This window comes from Canis lupus, chromosome 13, assembly GCF_003254725.2.
Source record: "Canis lupus dingo isolate Sandy chromosome 13, ASM325472v2, whole genome shotgun sequence".
NCBI lineage: Eukaryota > Metazoa > Chordata > Mammalia > Carnivora > Canidae > Canis > Canis lupus.
In genome coordinates, this window is record NC_064255.1 from 41,951,278 (window position 1) to 41,972,703 (window position 21,426).

Here is a 21,426-nt window from a genome sequence, read left to right on the forward strand (position 1 = left end):
CTGTTTTAGAATAAATAGTCATAGCATTATGTAATCTACCTTGAGTCTGAAATTAATTCTGTTCTAAGACTTCCCAAATCCTGTTTAATTCTTTTTTTTTTCTTTTGAGCTAAATTGAATACATGCTTTGGTATATCTATATCTATATCTATCTATATCTATATCTATATATCTATCTATATCTATATCTATATCTATCTATATCTATATCTATATCTATATCTATCTATCTATCTATCTATCTATCTATCTATCTAATCTATATAGGGTGGCACACTTAGATAATAGTTTTACTGGATGTGGTATATTAAATTATTGTTTAGCAAATATTCACACTCTCCTTTAACATGGAAGGAGGACAGTACTCTAATTCACAAATGTTGGACTTGCCCATGTGATTTTCCTTTCACAAACAATGGAATGTGGGGAAAAAAATGATGTATTCAAATTCGGGAACTTGGTCTTAAGAAGAGGCCTTGTGTGTTTCCCTTCACCTCTGTGGATGATCGCAGTCTCAGCCTGACAAACAAACAGATAAACAAACAAGCCTGCCTTGAATAGCCTCTGATGTAAAATTATTAATGTTTGAAGCCAACTTGGACCAAATCCATAGTTTGGAGCCAAGACCAGTTGAACACAGCCCTAACCAGTCAAAATCCATCAGAGTCTTCAAACTGCAATTTGAAAAGGAGCTTCTCCTGGCAATTCAAATGTTTGAATGAGAATAATACGTAATGTATGCTACTGAGTTTTGAGGTAGTTTGTTGTACAATAACAAACTATAGCCCTGATATATCTATGTCTATAAAGGCATATAGACTATATAACTCTGCTCTTGTCCATTTCTTCTTATATGGCTCTATTCCCTGGACATGGATCTTACATTTCTCCTTTCCATACAACCACATCCTGCTTCTCATTTGTTTATGATATGGAACAAAGTACTCTATTTTAAGATTCACATGATCTTAAATTTATTTTGACCACATCTTTTATGTTCAGAACCTGGAGAAATAGGTAAATCAAAAACATGTGGACGAAGACAAACACCCTGAAGTTATGTGCCATGCATATTCATTATTTTCTTATCTTTAGGATTTTAATTCTGCTAACTCTTTAACAATAGTACATTTTGGAATATGTATGATTTCTCGTATATTAGCATCTGGCTTAACCATTTCTTCAAAATTTCCCCTTTCTTGCAAGCATTTTGTTTTGGTAATCACAGTAGATACTTCCCTTTCACTGTAATCCTCACTACTATTTTCTAGGAAATGGGTGGAAGCTAAATTTTATTGCCCTGAGTTTTTATTTGGAGGGAATAGAGGTAGCATATTAGCAGTTTTTTTTTTTTTTTTCAACAGCAGAATAAACTTGGTAAGGCTCCTGGAACTTACTGGCACATATTTGTGTTCAATCAGATTGGTTGAGTTAGTGGATAAATGGATCAATCAATAAATTTCCAACAGCCTAAGCCAAATTTTATTTATTAAAAATATTGGCAATGTCAATAAGTCTGAAAGATATTTTAGAATTCAAAGCACAACATAAGTGTTACTTCTATGTGGTAGAGCATCAAGATAGAGCTCAAAAAGTTTAGGCTATTTCTAATATTCGAAGAAGATTAGTAGGCATGATAATAAGAGGCTCCATCTTGATGCAGTGTATGTATTATGATATGTAATCATAGTAAGATAGCTATCTTGGACCCCATAGTATGGAAAATTATTTTCCTAAGTATTTTAAATATACATTTTCAAGTTATTAGCCTATTAAAGTATCCCTGTGAGGATTAAGCCTTATTTGCATCATTTTATAAAAGAAAATAGAGACTAGAAAATTTTTAAAAACTTACTATGTCTATCAGGTCAGGCAAGGCTATGTTGTGATAACAAGTTACCCTAAAATTCAAGCACCTTAGCACAATAAAAGTTTATTATCTTATAAAAATGCTGCAGGTCCTGATGATTCTGCAGGGCAATTGGCCGTGGAATGGCAATCCAATTATTCAGGCTAAGGGAGATTCCAAAGCCCACAGCTTCCCAGACATACGATCCCCCGAAGAACTGAACATTGGTTCCTACATGTTCCTTCACTCAGAAGTAGTACAAACCGTGTCTGCTCAAATTCCATTAGCCAAACATAGACTCAAGTTTATTCCTATGCTCAAGAGGACAAGAAGCAGAATCCTCTATTGCTTAGCAGGAGAGAGCCACTTATCATTGGAGAGTAGCGACCATGTTCTTCTGAAGTTATCCAGCTGATAAGTAGAAGAACAGGGATTTGTATCCAGATCTATCTCCAAATTTTGTGTTCTTAATCTCTGGGCTTTCGGTCATTCTTTGCCATAAATTAATTAGCGAAACTTTGGGAACTCAGAACAAGAAAATTCAAAGAAGGGAGGAAACTAAGAAACCGATTTCTTTGTGGAAATGGATTACTAAAGGATTTGTAGGGTAACTTGAGATTCCGGAGGCTTAGGTGTGTTGCACATGCTACTTAAATCTCTACCTAAGCCTTTGGTGGCACCTGAGGAAAAAAAAAACTGTGGCAAATTTAGGAAAACGTGTATCCAGAAATAATTAATGTTCTGTTCTAGGTTTTAACTCTGATTGACAAGCCTTGACTACCTAGGCAACAAATGTTTTTAGGGTGGGAGGACATACTCATACTAAATATGATGTTTAAAATGCATTCTGCATCTCAGATGAAAACCTCTGAATATTGGATTCGGATAAACAATCTGTTTGGATACTTGGCCTTCTGTCAGATTGAAAAGAGACTCTCTTGAGATGTCTATCAACAGAAGAGGGCTTCTCTGTTAGGATAGAAAAAGTTAATTAATGATTGATTGACCTGTTGAAATGCTAGCTGAGATATATAGCTCACCTTGGCTGTGTGGTCACTTGAGAATTCTCACTCCACTTTGCTATAAAATGGATTCATTAGTATTCTAACTGCTTATTTTATTGTCACTATAGCTATGGCTGCAGTTACAGTTTTACTGAGCAATGATATTTTTATTTTGAAAGTTAAAAAAAAATCCTTATATTATGGTACATTATGCCAGAGTATAGCTGCTAGACAGATTAAGGTCAAATGAAGCAACCAGTCTAGGGTCTCATTAGATTTATATGACTTTATGTAATTATTTTAAAAGAATTACCACGTAGAAGTCCAAAGTGATCTTAATTATTTCACTGGAATTTGCTTTTAAATTTTCATTTTTATATCATTTGACAGCCACGTTAGTCAAAATATCAAAAGCTTAAAAACCTATTGGAGAGCTATCCATAATTATAACTATTTAAAATTTGTAGTCATATGAATAAGATTGGAACAAAAATAGTTGTCAGGTTGATTTGATTGATCACAGGGCTGTAATTAACTCTTTAAGTCTATCGTACTTATCATTTTATATTACAATAAAATGACCAAGAAATGTTTAGAATGAATCTGAGGAATATATATATATACATATATATATTTGCACATTTTAGCAGTCACAAGGATGAAAATACAGTTGAGAAGCACCTTTCTAATTAGTGTGTGGCCCATGTTGACACTTCAAGAAACAAGTTATCACTACTCTAAAGAAAATATAGTACTGGAAATGGCCATCTGAGAAGAAATTTATACCTTTAGTGTCAGCAGATATAGTAACTACTAATTTACCAAAACTCACAGGAAGAAGCATTAAATAATGCTTGATGTCTTTTAGAAAAAGCTCTGCACCCTCCTGACTATGGTTTCTGGGATTAGTCACACAGATTAGTTTTTCAATTAACACCTCTTTTAATATTAGATTTCTTTTTCCATAAGAAAACATAGACACATTGGTTTCCTAAAATTCATGAGACTCCCAAAGCAAGGCAGGTATTTTAGCTTATTGCTATCACATGCAAACAAAGAAAATATAAGAATTCAGTAGAATCTTGAAAACTCTAATTTAATTTGAAGATCACTAGTAAAAGCTTAGATTTGCAAAGCAATTCCATAGGCAGGTCTATTATGCTTATAACAGAAGTTCTGCATTGTATCTTCCAGTAGGTACTTCTGATGGTACCAAATGGGAATGTTTCCTAGTTGATAATAGACTAAAAGGAATAATTACTTAAATTCATGAATATAAAAAGTATATATGTACACAGACACATACATACAATTGATATTTTAAATATGAAAATGTGTGCTCGTGAGTCATTAAAGCACATTCTGTTTTTTACTTCATTTTTCAGGAGATCCATCATTGATAAGGTCTACAAAAATAAGATACCTAGTGGTTTGTGAAGATGCATTTGACCTATTTTTGAAATCTATTTAGTTATAGATTTGATTATAGATCTAAGTCATTGAAACTACATTTCTCTTTATGAAAACCAGGAAAATATCATAGTTGGAAAATACTCATTGATTTTCAAACAAAACAAAACATAGAGCATTTAATATTTGGCAAAGATTTCACCTTAAGTGTGAAGTTACCCCATATTTTTTAAATGAGCTTAAGAACTGGTCTATTATAGAAAAAGTATAGAATAAGATTCATTAATCATGCAATCTCTATAACATGAGAGGCAGAGTATGAAGCAAGATGGAACAAAACAATGTCGAAAAAGTTGAGTATGCATCAGAAGAAAAATAATGTATCCCTTGTTTCTGATACTTTCTGCCTCTTTGGATTTGGGGAAGTGACTTTCTGCTTTAAGCCTCAGTATCCTGATATAAAATGGATATACAACCTCTCAATTATGTTGCAAAGAGTAAAGGAAACCAAAAAAAAAAAAAAAAAAGGAGTAAAGGAAACCATACACGAAAAAGCTCTTTAAATATTGAAAATCATGATACAAATTGCTATTCAACAGAATGACTCCACTGGAATCACATGAATTTGAAACTGTCTTTTTTATTATATATTCACCTTGTTCCATGTTGACCAGCAATACTATTTTACTTTCTTTTGCAACCAATTCTTTGTTGTTGTTGTTGCTGTTGCTGATTTTTAGCCTTTTTGGAATTTTTAAAAATTTTAATTTTATTTAAATTGAAGCTACTTAACATCTAATGTATTATTAGTTTCAAAGGTAGAATTTAGTGAGTCATCAGTTGGATATAACAGCCAGGGCTCATTACAGCAAGTGCCCTCCTTAATGGCTCATCACCACTTACCCCATCCCCAATCCACCTCCCGCCCTCCCAGTTTGTTTCCTTTAGTGAAGAGTCTCTTACGGTTTACCTCTTCTCTCTGTTTTTGTCTTATTTTATTTTTCCATCACTTCCCTTTGCTCATCAGTTTTTTTCCTTAAATTCCACACACGAGTGGAATACTTATGTACAACCACTTCTTCATTTTTGAACAAGGTTTCTCTCGTATCCTCACCCCTATTTTTAAGCAGTTTATGGTCCTACTTTACTTCTGTATCTGCAGTGTCCTAAGGAAACAGATTGAATAAAATTACCAAACAGTGAGAAATTTACAGGAAACTGATTCACATTCTCCATCCTTTTAAATAATGCTTTTTTTTTCTTTCTAAAGTTATTTCTTTTAACTTTTCCTCCACTATCCTTTTTTGTCTTCTAATACTAGAACCAAAAAAAGTAAAAAATAAAAATAGAAAAAATAAACTAAAGCAGATGCTTTACCTACAACTATTATTATATCTGTTCCCACTAGTATTCCTACACTGATTGCTGCTGCTGCTGCTATTAAGCCTGGCTAGTATATTTTAGTCACTGATCCCAGCATTTTATGTTTATTGGGATTATGGTGATTGGGATCATCATGACAAGCTCATATGAAGGTTCATTTAATATCCATATTTTGTGGTCCAAATAAATTACCCAGTTCAAAGTGACTACGTGCACATCCATTGAGGTGAAATGGGTGTTCGGGGGACATGTCAGAGGCCAGAAATGAAGGAACTCAAGCTAGTCAGAGCCCAACATACACTATGTACCCAGCAGGCAAGTTTCCAATGAGATAAACCATTCTCACCTGTCCTCTAGCAGAGGATAACACGTGGGTGTCATAAAGCATGTAACACACGGAGTCGCAGAAAAATAATCATCAGGTGATCCTATCTGCAAGGAGTACAATGGAGTGCAAACTGCTGCACAACACATGATGACTTTTTAAAATAAATATGAAAGATTTTCAGGGACATTAAAGGATGGCATAATGCTACTTCTCTCATTCAGTCATCCCCCGGACATATTTTAAAATTATGTCTTTGGTGATACATGAATTAGGTTCACTTCTCAGCTCCGCCATTCTGCTTTCCAGCGTACATCATTGATTGGCTTCTCTGGCTCTTCATCTCCTCATCTATAAAATGGGAATAATAATAGTATCTAAGTAGGACTATTATTAGATCTGAATTTGACCATCCAAATAGCACATCTCACAGAGCCTGGTCCATAATAACTTCTACACATGAATATTGTAATGACCGTATTTAGCAATAGTGACCAAAACCCTATAAATCTTTTGTTTCAAAAGATATTTTTTTTCCTGTTATGGAATAAATAAGTCATGGGAAGAAAAGGTACAGTGGATGGACTGTTGTCAATGATATTGTAATATTGCAGAGTCACAGATGATAGTTACACTTGCAGTGATCACAGGATATAATATAGACTTGTTGAATTACTATGTGCTATACCTAAAACTAACATGACATCATGTGTCAACCAAAAAAAAAAAAGGTACAAAGCTCTGGTTATAAAATAGTCACAGGTATATAATTTACAGTGCAGGGAATATAGTCAATTAATAATACTGTATAGTGGTAGAGAGTAACTAGACCTGTAGAGGCGATCATTTTATACATTTCATAATGTATAAAAATATCAAATCATTGTTTTGCATATGAAACTATTAATATAATGCATGTTAGTTATAATTCAGTGAAACATAATGTATACAAATATCAAATCACTGTTTTGCATATGAAACTTAATATAATGCACGTTAGTTATAATTCAATGAAACTCAATTTCTTAAAAAATAACTTCTCCTAATGCATAGATTCATAGACTTAAAGGCCAAAATCGCTGCCCATTTAGTTTAAGATACTCAAGTGAAGACTAATTCAGTTGTCTCCCAAAATACCATTCCTATAAACTAAGAGAAAACCAGCTGAGAACACGTCTCCCCTTAAGATCAGTGAAGCAGGACTGAGTTGGATTTTACCATCTGAAGTCTTTCTTTAGATGAAATTCCACATCTGATTCTTTTTATGTGTGCTCAAGTGAATAGTCACAATTTATAAATGTCCTGTGGTGGTAATATGCCACAAATTCTTCTCTCTGCAGTAAGATTCAGCCAATTAAGTAACTTTAGGTGGGAAACCATTGGACAATCTACTCAGCAGGAGCAATACCTACTACCTATATAGTTAATAATGCATTCCTCTCTTAGTCCCCACACAGCTTTTGAACTTTTCCTTTTTTACTGTTTTACTGATCATCGGATCCAGAAATCTAATTTTTAAAATAAAAACCCAAATGTTTTATATATATATATATATATATATTTTTTTTTTTTTTCTGAAACAATGATCTTCCCCTACTTAAAACATTACAAGAGACTTTTCCTTGAAGAATTTGAAATCCACTGATGTGTGTCTCAACCCTAAAAATGAGCCTGTAAAGGATTATTGTCTTAACCTCCTCAGGCTAAACTTGCCATGCTGTGTAAGTCAGTGGCAAAAACAAATAATAGTTTCTAGTTTTTTGTGCAACTCTAAACAAAATTGTAGAGAATTGGATCAATCAGAAATTAACTTTGAGTATTAAACAAAAACAAAAAAGTCATTTATAACTTATGCACCAGTGTTAATGTGTATATGCATAACAAATATTAATGCACACATGGAAAACACAAGAAAACATACCTAGGGTGCATAACTCTCTGTGTAGGAGTCATTGTAGTGTACACCTAAAATAGGTTAATTTTTTGGTTATGTACATTTTCACATCAATTAAGCTGTTAAAAGAAGAGGAAAAAGGGTTACACCTCAGTGGGAAAATCAGCAAGGAATTCCAAATAATAAGATTCCTGTGACATTTCAAGTTATCTGGAAATAACCACAATTTTCCATACTGTGTATTTTTCAGAAAAGTCTAAAAGCAAATGGTATTAAAGATGAGTACGAAAACAAAAGATGAATACATGTGGCTTATGATACTCTATGCCACAAAAAGGAAAACTTGGAGAAATTTGAAACTGAAATTATCTTGAAAAAGCTGCAATGCCTTTGATACTTTTTGAAAATTGATACTAAAATTGAAAAACAGAGATCCCTGGTTGGCGCAGCGGTTTAGTGTCTGCCTTTGGCCCAGGGTGCGATCCTGGAGACCCAGGATTGAATCCCAGGTCAGGCTCCCGGTACATGGAGCCTGCTTCTCCCTCTGCCTATGTCTCTGCCTCTCTCTCTCTCTCTCTCTGTGTGACTATCATAAATAAATAAAAAATTAAAAAAATAATAAAAAATAAATAAAATTGAAAAACAGTATAATACTGTCTACAAATAAAAAGTATAACTATCATTTCATTTGTTTTGTCCCCAATGTTTCACATTTGTAATCTATTTTAGTTGCCTTATTTGAACTCTGGACTCAAAGTTCTCATCATATCTTCCAATAACTATACTTAGAGCCCTGAATGTCTCAGGTCCTATCTAGAATCCACAATTGTTCTGATTTTTGGAATAAAGTTTCTCCATCTTTATGTTAATGCTGTTAAATGATATCAAACACCACTTAGTTATCTGTGAGTGTTTGGTTTTGTCTAGTTTTGATCATTTCCTTTTTTTTTTTTAAGATTTAACTTATTTATTCATGAGAGGAACACAGAGAGAGGCAGAGACACAGGCAGAGGGAGAAGCAGGCTCCATGCGGGGAGCCCGACGTGAGACCCGATCCCGGGTCTCTGGTATCACACCCTGGGCCGAAGGTAACACTAAACTGCTGAGCCACTGGGCTACTCAAGTTTTGATCATTCCTAATATTCATCTGAACATTCATTCAGCTTACCGTGTAGTGTGAACTTGCCAGATTGTTCCCCTCGAGCTCTGGCATTTCCAAAGCTGTCCTGAAAAGGAAGAAATCTGGACAAGTAACTTTCAAGTTCTTTCATTATAAAACTAATTGCTTCTGGGTGTCCTTAAGTATCATTATTTTTTTTACCATATAATCATTGAATTTCTTCTCTATGTGATATATTTTAGGTGTAACCTAATTTTAAAGAGTGAGGGTTTTCCTACTTGGCATCTGATTGTCAAACACAGGACATTGCCTGCTCATTCCTACATTATTTTCCTAAATCTAATCTATATACTGTGTCTTCATGATTTCTCTACGTCTGACGTCTCTGTCATTGAGATTCTTGCCATGTAAGGTAGTGATTCCTCTCCCAAATTCTTCAAAGTATACACATGTTCCTATGGACATTGTGCTGAGAAAATCATAATTAGGGGTTGTCTGTAGGATCCGTAGGATGAGTGCAGAGCTCACCTGTAACAAGATCAGAATCAACTGGTCGCAGAAGAGGGAGAGTAAGATTCCTCAGATGCTGGTCCTGTGAAACTGTCATGGATGAGTGCTAGAAATACCTCAGATGGACATATCTCACTGCACCAGTTAGGGTTCCCCAAAAATCCAGGCCAGTGGTATGTATATATGTGTATACACACCCACATGTGCTCATACACAAGACGAGCAAAGAAGGAAGGGGGAAAGAGAGAGAGAAAGAAAAAGAAGTCAGAGGGAAGAGAGATTAGTTTCCTTTTAAGGAATTAGCTCAAATGCCTGTGAACACTGGCCAGTCCAAAACCTCTAGACGAGACCAGCAGGCTAAAAACTCAGGTAGGAGTTGATGCTGCAGGTCACAGGCTCAATTCCTCTTTCTTCCCATGAGCCTCAGGATTGGCTCTAATGGCCTTCAAGTGGTTGGATGAAGCCCACATTGTGAGGTTACATTAAAGTCAACCGATTGTGGGGGCTCCTGGGTGGCTCAGTCAGTTAAGCATCTGCCTTCCACTTGGGTCATGATGTTCAAATCCTGGAATCGAGTCCCACATCGGGCTCCCTGCAGTGGGGAGTCAGCTTCTCTCTCTTTCCCTCTGCCCCTCCCCCCTGCTCAATCTCTCTCTCTTTCTCTCAAAGATATCCATAAAAATCTTTTTTAAAAAAGTAAAAAAAAAAGTCAACTGATCGTAGATGCTAACTGCATGTACAGAATATATTTACTGCAACATCTAGATTAGTGCTTGAATAAATAACTGGGCCCAGAGCTAGCCAAGCTGATACAGAAAACTGCCACATTCCCCTCCCCCTTTTTCCATTGAGAGAAGCTATTTTATGCACAGGGGTCACAAATTCAAATTTCATTGACTTTTAAAGAAAGATTTATTGGAGGGAGAGGGAGGGAGAAGGAGAGAGAGAGAATCTCCAGCAGGCTCCCAGCTAAGCACAGAGCCTGATGTTGGGCTTGATCTCATGACCCTGAGATCATGACCTGAGCCAAAACCAAGAGTTGGACACTTAACTGACTGAGCCACCCAGGCTCCCTTCAAATTCTATTATTTTTTTTTAATTTAATAATGAATCATTAAACTTTGTTTTTTTTTATACCATTTTTCTTTTTTACTCGGAGTAATGTCATCAGGCAAAAGTTCCACATGCAAACTTAAGCTCTCTGAAATTTCTTTTCACGTGCTTATTTTAATAAGTGAGAGGGGATAATATAAATATGAATAAATATAATAAAACATGTATATGAAACATGTACTGTTAACATTACAGTACTTTATTTGAAGAAATGAGAGACACATTTTCTTTTTCCTGATTGATGTTTTACTATGCAGGAAAACAAAACAACCAAACAAGGAATATATTCCATTTCAGTCTTCATGGTTCAAGTTAAAAAAGTTCTCATAATTCAGGTGACCTGAGTTACTTTGGCCAACCCAAGTTTAGCTTTATCATATTTTAAAAATTCATGTATAAAAAATAAATATCAGTTCAAAATATAAATTATTTAAGAGACTACAGGAAATATAAAAATAATTAAATTTGATGGAAATGTTAAAACTGCCTGAAATTCAGAAGATGTATCATATGAAACATTATTGTTAGCTACAACTGTACTCAGGGCTATCTTGTTTTACTATTTATGTTTAGGCCAGAAGTACTCAACATGGATCTCTTAATTTACATTACTAAGAGGGGCCTTTAAGGTGCTCCATTTCCTCTGCCTGGCACTCCCCAAAACTCTCCTGGCCCCACTGCCCCCATCCTTCAAAGCAGCATAATGGGCAGCCATTCTAGAATTTTAGAGCTTTCTTGGGAGATTATTCCTTTAAGGGATTAAAAATCTTTAAGAATTACTGGTTCAGACATACATGCCTCATAACAGTCTAAATTGTCTCAAAATATGAAATGAATCTGTATTTAAACTTTTATATTTAATCTTAGACCTTAAATTTATCATTAAAATCCAGTATTTTCATGAAAGTAAGAAAATAGAATAATTCAGTGTCACCTGTTTGTCTCAAATACAAGTACAGTGAGTAATAATGGGAATGGCAACAAAACAGAAAGAGCACTTGTATATATTTACCCAAAATGAAATAACTCTCTAAATTCAAGGTGTATGGCAGATTGGATATTTGATCTTAGTGACTTATGCTACCAGTTCAATGCTTAAATACCAAAGGAGGCATTTTTCTCTATTCACACAGTCTTTTTATGTATGCATATGCTCATCTATAAATAGTTTCCCCTCCATGTTAATATCTAATCACTAAATATGTTTATTTCAAGTTAATCTATGTGACCCTGTGTTCTTCTCTTAAGAAGCATCAATAATTTGGCCAATAGTTTGAAACATGAACTTAGCATAGAATTTTGACAATCTGAAAAGAGTCCCAAATACTTTTTTGAAATGTTAACATTAGAAAAAAACAAAACTACAATTGTCAGCTCTATTTCCTGAAAATTCAGTTGAGGTAACCTCTGCAAGCCACAGCTCCACACTTGCACACGGTCCTGACCCTCTTTTTGGCTGGGCTGTGGTCAACGGAATCTGAAGAACCTTTCATCTGATCATCAAAAATGAGCTCTTATCCAGCATTTATAGTTCTCGTGGAAAATAATGCTATTCGCGGAAGATGGGTATCAAGGTTGTCAATGAAAACATTGAACACCTGAAGATTTAGGTCAAAACTGTGATTAACAAAATGAGAGCCATTTCCATATCGGGCTGCATCCACTGTGAATTCATCAAATTCATAATCCAGATCAAAGAGATATGTGATTCCCTTGTTGGGGAATATAACTGCCCCCGTCTTTCAGCTTCTTCGCTTGTGATTACCTCTCCAGCATATTCCATGACAAAAGTCATTATTTTAATCTTCACAAGGGTTTTTACACCCCAGCCACAGCCATTGCTAGTTCAAAAGATGCAAAGTGAATACTGGGTGCCTTTGCGTACAATCCTATTGGGACAATCGGGTCCGCATTGACACCTCGAGTTGCATTCATAAATGGGGGTACCAGGTGGGATTTTAATTTGCCGGTTTTTATTATGAGCCAAAAGAACTCCAGCTTCAGCTGGACAACATTTCTCAAAGAAGCAATCTGTACATGAACAACCAAAGGCAGCTTCATTGACTAAGCTGATTCCAGGAGCTGGTTTGTATTCATTAATATAGTAGAAGTCTGAAGGTGGGCCCTCTAAGTCAACAGCATTTTCAACAAAAATCATTCCTTTATGATTCAAAAATCATTTCTTTATGATTCTTTCTTCTGTTGAGTTCATCTTGGCATCTCTGCAGAGCTATCCTCTGTTTAGCCTTCTCTACAATGCGTTCAGCGATGGCAGGTTTCAGAGCTTTGTTATTGTCTTTTAGAGATACTGCTTTGCCTTTCTTTACCTGAGATAAATAATTATGCTTGTCAGTAGAGAACTGCTGAAGTAGTAATGGGCAAAGGTTTTGCAAAGGTTCCCAAGTATTTGTGGAACCTGGCCATCCTTTCCATTTTACAAGATAATATTCCATATCCTCGTTGCGCCCCAGTCCCGGCCACTGCCATCTTAAGGAGCTCGCATGTGGTATGGAAATGCAAGGAGTTACACAAGGTCTTCAGACTGTTTTTTGTCTTTTTTGGTTTGCATTTTCTTTATTTGTTTTTTCATCTTGCTCTTTTCATTTTGTGGACCCCAAAACTTGAAAATAGGCTTCCTACCATTTCACCTAAGCGTCCCAGATCCTGCAAGAGGTGCCCAAACATTCCATTTGAAAGACAACCTTAAGTAACTTAAACAAATAAAGTTCAGAAAATTGATGTTCAGCTAGATTTGGATTTCTTTCCCACATTTAATGCAGTAAGGAGAATCGAAAAGAGAACTGTATACTCCATCCTCAGTTAAATTGGAACTATTATGAATGAAACACCAACCTGTGGAATAAAATGAAGGGTTTTTAAAATCAGTGAAATAATACTGTGATGAAAGCAAGCTGTGTAAAGAAGGTGCTGTCAATTGTAGACCCCGGAAAATGTCACAAGTATTCTTTTCCACATTAAGCCATCTACAGAGAAACACAGGATTTTTGTAAATTCTGGGTTAGTGTTTTTTTTTTTTTTCAATTATCTTTATTTTTATTTTTTATTAAAACTTTATTTTTAGAACATTTGTATGTTCAAAGCATAATTGAAAAGGTGCAGAGAGTTCCCATATTCCCTCTGCCCCCCACACCCACAGCCTCTTTGTTATCCACATCTCCCACTAGAAGGGTATGCTTGTTACGGTTCTGAACCTGCGCTGACAGAGCGTAATCACTCCAAGTCCACAGTTTGCATCAGGGTTCGCTCTTGGTGCTTCACATTCCGTGGGTTTGGACAAATGCATATATTGTATGATACCCTACAGTCTTTTCACTACCCTAAAAGTCCTCTGTGCTCTGCTTACTCATCCTTCCAGCCCGTACCCCTGGCAGCCACTGATCTTTTTACGGTCTTCATAGTGTTTCCTTTTCCCAAATGTCATATAGTGGGAATCACACAGTATGTAACCTTCTCAGATTGGTCACTTTCCAGTAGAAAAGTACATTTAAGGTCCCTCCATGTCTTTTTGTGGCTTGATAGCTCATTTCTTTATAGCACTGAGTAATGTTCCATTCCCTAGATATACTATTTGTTTATCCATTCATCTACTGAAAGACACCTTAGTTGCTTCCAAATTTTTCCATTTATGAATAAGACTCCACATACCAGCCATTTTTTGTCGGCATAATTTCTCAACTCTTGTGAGTCAATACCAAGCAGTGCAGTTGCTGGATCATCTGGTAGGAGTATGCCTAGTTTTGCAAGAAACCACCGAACTGTCTTGCAAGGTGGCCCTTCCATTCTGCATTTCCACCAGAAATGTATGAGAGTCCCAGTTGTCCTGTATCTTTGACAGTATCTGGTGATGTTGGTATTCCAGATTTGTCTGTCCTAGCAGGTGTGAAATAGCTATTCGTTGTTGTTTTAGTTTGGATTCCCTTGATGACCTCTGATGTGGAACATCTTTTCCTATGCTTGTGTGCCCTTCTGTCTATCTTCTTCTGCGAGGAGTCTGCTAAGGTCTTGAGCTCATTTTAAAAATTAGATTGTTTTCTTATTGTTGAGTTTTGATAGTTCTTTTTATATTTTGGATAGCAGTCATTTATCAGAAGTACATTTTGCAAATATGTCCTGTACTGTGGCTTGTCTTCTCATCCTCTTGACATTGTTTTTCACCCAGCAAAAGTTCTTCATTTTATTGACATTCAGCTCACCAATTATTTCATTAATGGATTTCAACTTTAGTGTTGTATCTAAAAATGTATCACTCTAACCCAAGTCATATAAGATTTCTCCTATGTTATCTTCTAGGAGTTTTATAGTTTTGTACATATCTAGATGTATGATCTATTTTGAGTTAATTTTGGTGAAGGATGTAGAGTTTATATCTAGATTTATATTTTTGTGTGTGAATGCCCAGTTGTTCGAGCACTCTCTGTAGAAAAGATTATCTTTTCTACTTTGATTGCCTTTACTCCTTTGGCAACCTTTATCAGGTTGTGGAAGTTACCATTTATTCTCAGTTTTCAGAGAGTTTTTATCATGAACAGGTAATGGATTTTTTTTTTCTCAAATGCTTTTTCTGCATCTGCTGTTATAATTAGCTGATTTTTGTCTCATTTCTAGGCTATTAATGTGATGGATTCCATTAACTGATTTTTGAATGTTAAATCAGCCTTGTATATCTGGAATAAACACCATATACTCATAGTGTATAATTCTTTTTATACATTGTTGGATTGGACATGATATTTTATTGAGGATTTGCATCTATTTTCATATTAGAGATATTGGTCTATAATTTCTTTTCTTGTAAGATCTTTGGTTTGGGTATTAATGTGATCTTCACTCATAGAATGAATTAGCAAGTGCTGTCTCTACTTCTGTCCTCTGGAAGAAATTGTAGAGTAATGGCAAATTTCTTCCCTAAAGGTTTAGTCTAATTCACCAGTGAACCCACCTGGACCTGGTGCTTTCTGTTTTGGAACATTATTAGTTATTGATTAAATTTCTTTAATTGATATAGACCTATTAATAATTACCTATTTCAAACAAAAAAAGATTGCATACTTCCTCCTATGTGATTTTGGCAAATTGTGTCTTTTAAGCAATTGGTCTGTTTAAGTTACCAAATTTGTGGGTAGAACATGATTCATAGTATTCCTTTATTATCCTTTAAATGCCAATAGGGACTGTAGTGATGTCGCCTCTTTCAATACTGATACTAGAGATTTACTCTTTATTCTTTTCTCAATGTGACCAGCGGCTTATCAGTTTTATTGATTTTTTTTTTTCTCAAAGAACTAGCTTTTAGTTTCATGGATTTCCACTATAATTCTTATTATTTATTTTCTTCTTCTTACTTTCAACTTATTTTGTTCTTTTTGTAGTTCCCTAATGTGAAAACTTAGATTCCTGATTTTAGTTATTTTTTTAAGAGTATGCATATTGTTATATAATTCTAAGTACTCCTTTCACTGCAGCCCACAAATTTCAATAAGTTTTGTTTTCATTTTCATTTAGTTTGAAATATTTTTAAATTTCTCTTGAGATTTCTTCTTTGACCCATATGTTATTTAGAAGTTGATTTCCAGTTACTTTGGGATTTTCCAGTTATCTTTGTGTTATTGATTTCCAGCTTCATTCCATTGTCTTCTTAGAGTAGACATTGCATTATTTCTATTCTTTTAAATTTGTTAAGGTGTGTTTTATGGCTTAGAATGCAATCTGCTTTGGTAACTATTCCATGTGAGCTTGAGAAAAATATGTATTCTGCTGTTGTTGGATGAAGTAGTCTATAGATGTCAATTATATTCAGTTGATTGACATTGTTATTGAGTTCAACTATGTCCTTATTGATTTCTGCCTGCTAGATTTGTCCATTTCTGAGGCAGGGCTCCTACTATGAGAATAGATTTACCTGTTTTGCTTTGAAATTCTATTAGTTTTTGTCTCATCAGTTCTTGGGATATCTGGTCTTATACAAATACATGAGAGTAGATATTCTCAATTCATGCCTGAAAGGTTTTTCAATAGTAAAAACCCACTGCTCCAAGCTAGTGGTCAGTTGAAATGCCCTAAGAAGGCCTAAAAATGTTTAAAACAAACAAACAAACAAAAAACAATGAACAACAACATAAGTAAGTCCTTCTCTGCTGCAGCTCTCTAAGGCCTATAAATTATCACCTCTGCCCTCAATCAACCATTCCGATTCTCTGAAATAAACCAAGATTCTTCAGGTTGTTGGCCTGATGGATAGTACGGACCTTCATCTCCAGGACATCTGAAGTCTTGGTTGCCTGGCTCTTATAAGGTTACACTTATTGAAATTACCCCATCCACAGTTATCATTGAAGTTAGAAACATCAAGAGATAACCTAGTGGATACCCTAAACTCCAGGCGTGTATCTTCCTTCCCTCTGTGTGCTAGAAACCCTAGATCCTCATCATACTTGGAGCCATCATCTCAGGTAGAAGAATGACTCTGTTTTTTTTTACTGTCTGGTTCCCTGGTGTTAGTTATAGATTACAGTTCAGCCAAGCTGTCTCTGTCTTCCTTAACTAAATTATCCAACCTTCATATCTCACCACTATCCCAAGAATTAGAATCTCAAATCTGTCAGAGCCTAAGAGTACATGGAAGAGATGATCAGATAGAAAATGCTTAGGAATGGTACCTACTTACTTCTGCCACTTGTTTGCAGACCTGTATATCTGGTGATACTGCATCGTATTCTGATCATTGATACAGTGACTATTTGCACCTCGCAGAACACTCCAACAATGCAAGATGTCCTTGAGTTGTTCCTTAGTCATGCATTCAATATCCTCTTCGGCCATTCTGTCAGGTTGGCTGCTAGAGTGATGACACACGATTAATGGGTCCATTGTTGCATCTCATAGTCTGAAGCAACCTGTGAGGATATTATACCAAAACATGAGGCAATATGTAAGGCCTTAGGTGGTATTTTCCCTGGAGATGCTATAGACTGAGAAGATATTAGCAATATGAATAATTTTGGTTTGTTAGAATTGCTGTCCCCTTTAAGATGAAATATAATCAACAAGTCTCCAAATACCTGTCTTGAGAATTCAGCATCAGCCTCTCCATTTAACAAATGGGGGCACTAATCTGGGTAGTAGCTAGATTAGTTACTAAGCCCTTCTCTGGTCACTGAGAGCATCCTCTGAAGTGGATACTTTTTGAAGGTCATTTGCATGAGACACAACTGGCAATCCTTGTGGCCTCTTCCACCTCATAACTCTATGCTTCCAGTTTTTAAATATTCTTCGTTGCTGCTCTATGATCAACCAGCCAGCCTATTTAATCGCCAGAGTTTGGTGTATATTATTCACTCATGTCTTTCTCCAGGTGGAACCCATAGTTTTGTCTTTTGGAAGGATTTCCCTTCAACAGTGTTTTCATATTAGAGCCCCTGGTCAGTGGGGGCTCTAATATGGTAGTAGTCTATTTTTCACTAGTGTAAACACCTATTTATTGGTCTAAGAATTTTCTTTTTTTTATTTTAAAAATATTTTCTAAAGATTTTATTTTTTTTATTCATGAGAAAGAGAGAGATGTAGAGACACAGACAGAGGGAGAAGCAGGCTTCCTGTGGGGAGCTCGATGCAGGACTCACTCCTAGGACTCTGAGATCATGACCCGAGCCAAAGGCAGATGCTCAACCACTGAGCCACCCAGGAGTCCCTATTGGTATAAGAATTAGATGGACATCAATTCCTTGTCTCTTAACTGGAAATAGCCCCTTAGTCCCTCAGTGTAAATTAAGAAAAAGTCTTTGCTGGATCGGAGATAGGTGCATTGAGTCTAAACTTTGTTAGAGCCCAACCCAGAATGCAGTGCTTCCCTCATACAATGTGATACTTCTATCCCTCTCTAACTTTGTACTTCAGTGCTTTCAGTGATGGCTAGATCGTGATGGGCAAGTCATGTTGCTATGTCTTGTTCCCTTGTCAGTTTCTCAATCCTTACTAGGATATAGGACCAGACCAAGAGCATTTTTTCCAAATACTACATAGTTGGCTATAGGAGGTATTTCTGTACTCCAAAGCACTAGAGATATGCACAGCTATCTTGTTAGGGTTTACAAAAGACTTCACTCATGATTCTTAACACAGATACATAAACTAATATCTTATTGGTAGGCCACATAGCAAAAAAGACAGGACAGCTTTCATTAGAGCATGAACCTGCCACAGAATTCTTTCCTGGTTTGGATCTTACTTGAAACCGGCAGCCTTCTGTGTCACCAAATAAATAGGTTACAAGAATATTCCCAAGTGTAGTATGTGTTTGCAAATTCACTAAGCTCTTTGACTCATAATGGTAAGAAGTATGGGGCAGAGAGTGGGGGTGAGGAGCAACATTTTCTTTTTTTTTTTTTTTTTTGCCTTTATGGTGATGTCCCACCATGATTCAGCCCACTGGACTCCAAAACTTTACCAGTGTCTGATCTAAATCATCAGAGACTTTATCTCTTATACTCTGGCACATGCATGTCTTACAGGGACATCTAGCCCCCTAGGAAAAGGTGAATGAGGGCTCAGTAGGAAGAGCTGAGCTGATAGGCACGGTAGGAACAACGTGTGACTTTTGATCTTGGGGTCATGAGTTCAAGTCCTATGCTGGGTGTAGAATTTACTTTTTACAAAAGTTGAAAAAAGAAACAGAAGTTAATGACAGAGAGTACTAAGAAAACAAATGACTCTTAAATATGAAAAGATTTTCAGCCTCATTTGCAAGAGAAATGCAAATTCAAATTACACCTTGATACTATTTTTTATCTTTCAGGTTATTAAAGAACAATAAGTCTGTTCTTTAGAAAAAGGGAGGAGCAGGAGCAGACTCACATATTGCTCAAGTATAAATGAGAAAAAATGTCTATGACAGTCAATTTACCATATCTATCAAAATTCCAAATGTGTGTGCCATTTGTCCTAGCAATTTCTTTCCTCAGAATTATCCTACAGATAATAATGCATTTGAGAAAAATGACATATGTAAAAAATTATTAAGCAATGCTTTGTTTATAATTAACAAATTGACAAATGATTTAACAGTGGGCTGGTTAAATAATGCCATTCAATAGATAGAAAAAATGATATAAATCTTAAATGATATGAAATGATATCCAAAATTTATTTTTTTTACCTTTTTAAAATATTTTATCTTTAAGTAATCTTTACATCCAATATGAGGTTTGACCTCACAACCCTGAGATTAAAGTCACTTGCACCTCTGACTGACCCAGCCAGGCATCCCACAAATATATTTTTAAGTGAAAAAAGCAAGATATTGAACAATGTATAATATATTCTATCATTTTCCTTTGCCTTTGTGTTTATGAAGAATCTCTGGAACAATATTTAAGATTTGTTACTTTTTAAAAGTGGCTTCTTCATGGGTGGGAAATTGAGTGTTTCGATAACAAAGACATAAAAACTCCTTTTTTTACTATATACTTATTTATTCTTTTCGATGTTTTTACTATATGTATATATTATTCATTTAAAAGAGCAGTATAAATTCTACCTAATTCAATCTAAATGTTCACTAATATCTAATTCAAAGCTTCTCCTACCTCTAGCTTGGATCTGAGCAAAGGTCTGAGGACTTGTAGTAGGAAAGAGAGGAGGATCTGCTTTTCATTCTCCCTTTATTTTCTCTCACTTGCTGCTGGGTGAATAAAAATAAAAATAAAATGAAAGTCTTATGATTTATTTTTCTGAAGAATGAGGAAATCCATACACTATTTCTGGACTTTAAATTTTTTTAAATTATGGGAAAACAACTGGTCCATATCTGGTGAATTCTGATGAAATCTGATAGAGTCAGTTCCTATTGGAGTTTGGACATTATGGGCAATTACTTAAGCCACCTCCTTTGAAATGCCTTCTGTACTACGTAGAGTAAAATTAAGTGTTATAACAAATAAATCCTGAGATTTAAGTGGTGAAATAAAATATAATCTAATTTCTTGCTCATCTAATTAATAATCTAATGGAGATATCCCAAGTCAGCAGAGTTTGGGAATGAATGAGGAATTTTGATCTGTAGTAATTTAAGGGCTGTCAAAAGCTCTTCCCTCCTCAACATGCAACTTCTTAAGACTTCTTAGGCATCACTGTACATCCAGTGGTGGCTTTCAGTGTTAAAAAATGTTATGGGTCAGACCTGGAAGTGGAATGTAGCGCCACAATTCTATTTCACAGACCTAAACTCAGTTAAATAAGCACTCATTAATGCAAGCTGAGAAATGTGGTCCTTGGTTGGTCATCAGATTCCCATTGACAATCCTATACTACTGAAAGTCAAGCATAGGAGCACCTGGGTGGCTCAGTAGGTTAAGCATCTGCTTTTGGCTCAGGATGATCCCAGGACCCTGGGATCGAGTCCCACATGGGGCTCTATGCTCAGTGGGGTTTCTACTTCCCCATCTCCCTGTACCCCTCCCTCCTGCTTACGTTCCCTTTCTCTTTCTCTCTCAAGTAAATAAATAAAATCTTTTAAAAAAGAGAGTCAAGCATAGAATTTTGGGGCAGCTACTTGGTTTCTGCCATATATCCCTCAGCAATTTCCAGAGTCAGGTGCATCCTACAGCCTCTTATTGCTAAAGGAGTAGTAGAGCCTTTGCCTTGCAGGCTACTCTTAAGTGAGGCATATTAAACATGACTCAGGCTTAGATACCTTTTCTACTTTGTTCCAGGGAATCTTAAAATCATTTTCAAGTGGGAAAGAGACACCAGTCTCTTTGTTTATATCCCTTACTCTAGTGTACATGGCAAAGTGTTCCGAGA

At 35.6% G+C, this 21,426-nt stretch overlaps 1 long non-coding RNA gene and 1 pseudogene across 3 annotated transcripts in view; one reads left to right on the plus strand and one right to left on the minus strand.

The window, feature by feature from the left end:
* Positions 1-21,426, plus strand: part of LOC112652223 (uncharacterized) — a 248,027-nt gene that overhangs the window by 141,153 nt on the left and 85,448 nt on the right. The window lies entirely within an intron of this gene.
* LOC112652330 (histone-lysine N-methyltransferase SUV39H2-like) lies at positions 11,895-13,070 on the minus strand (annotated as a pseudogene).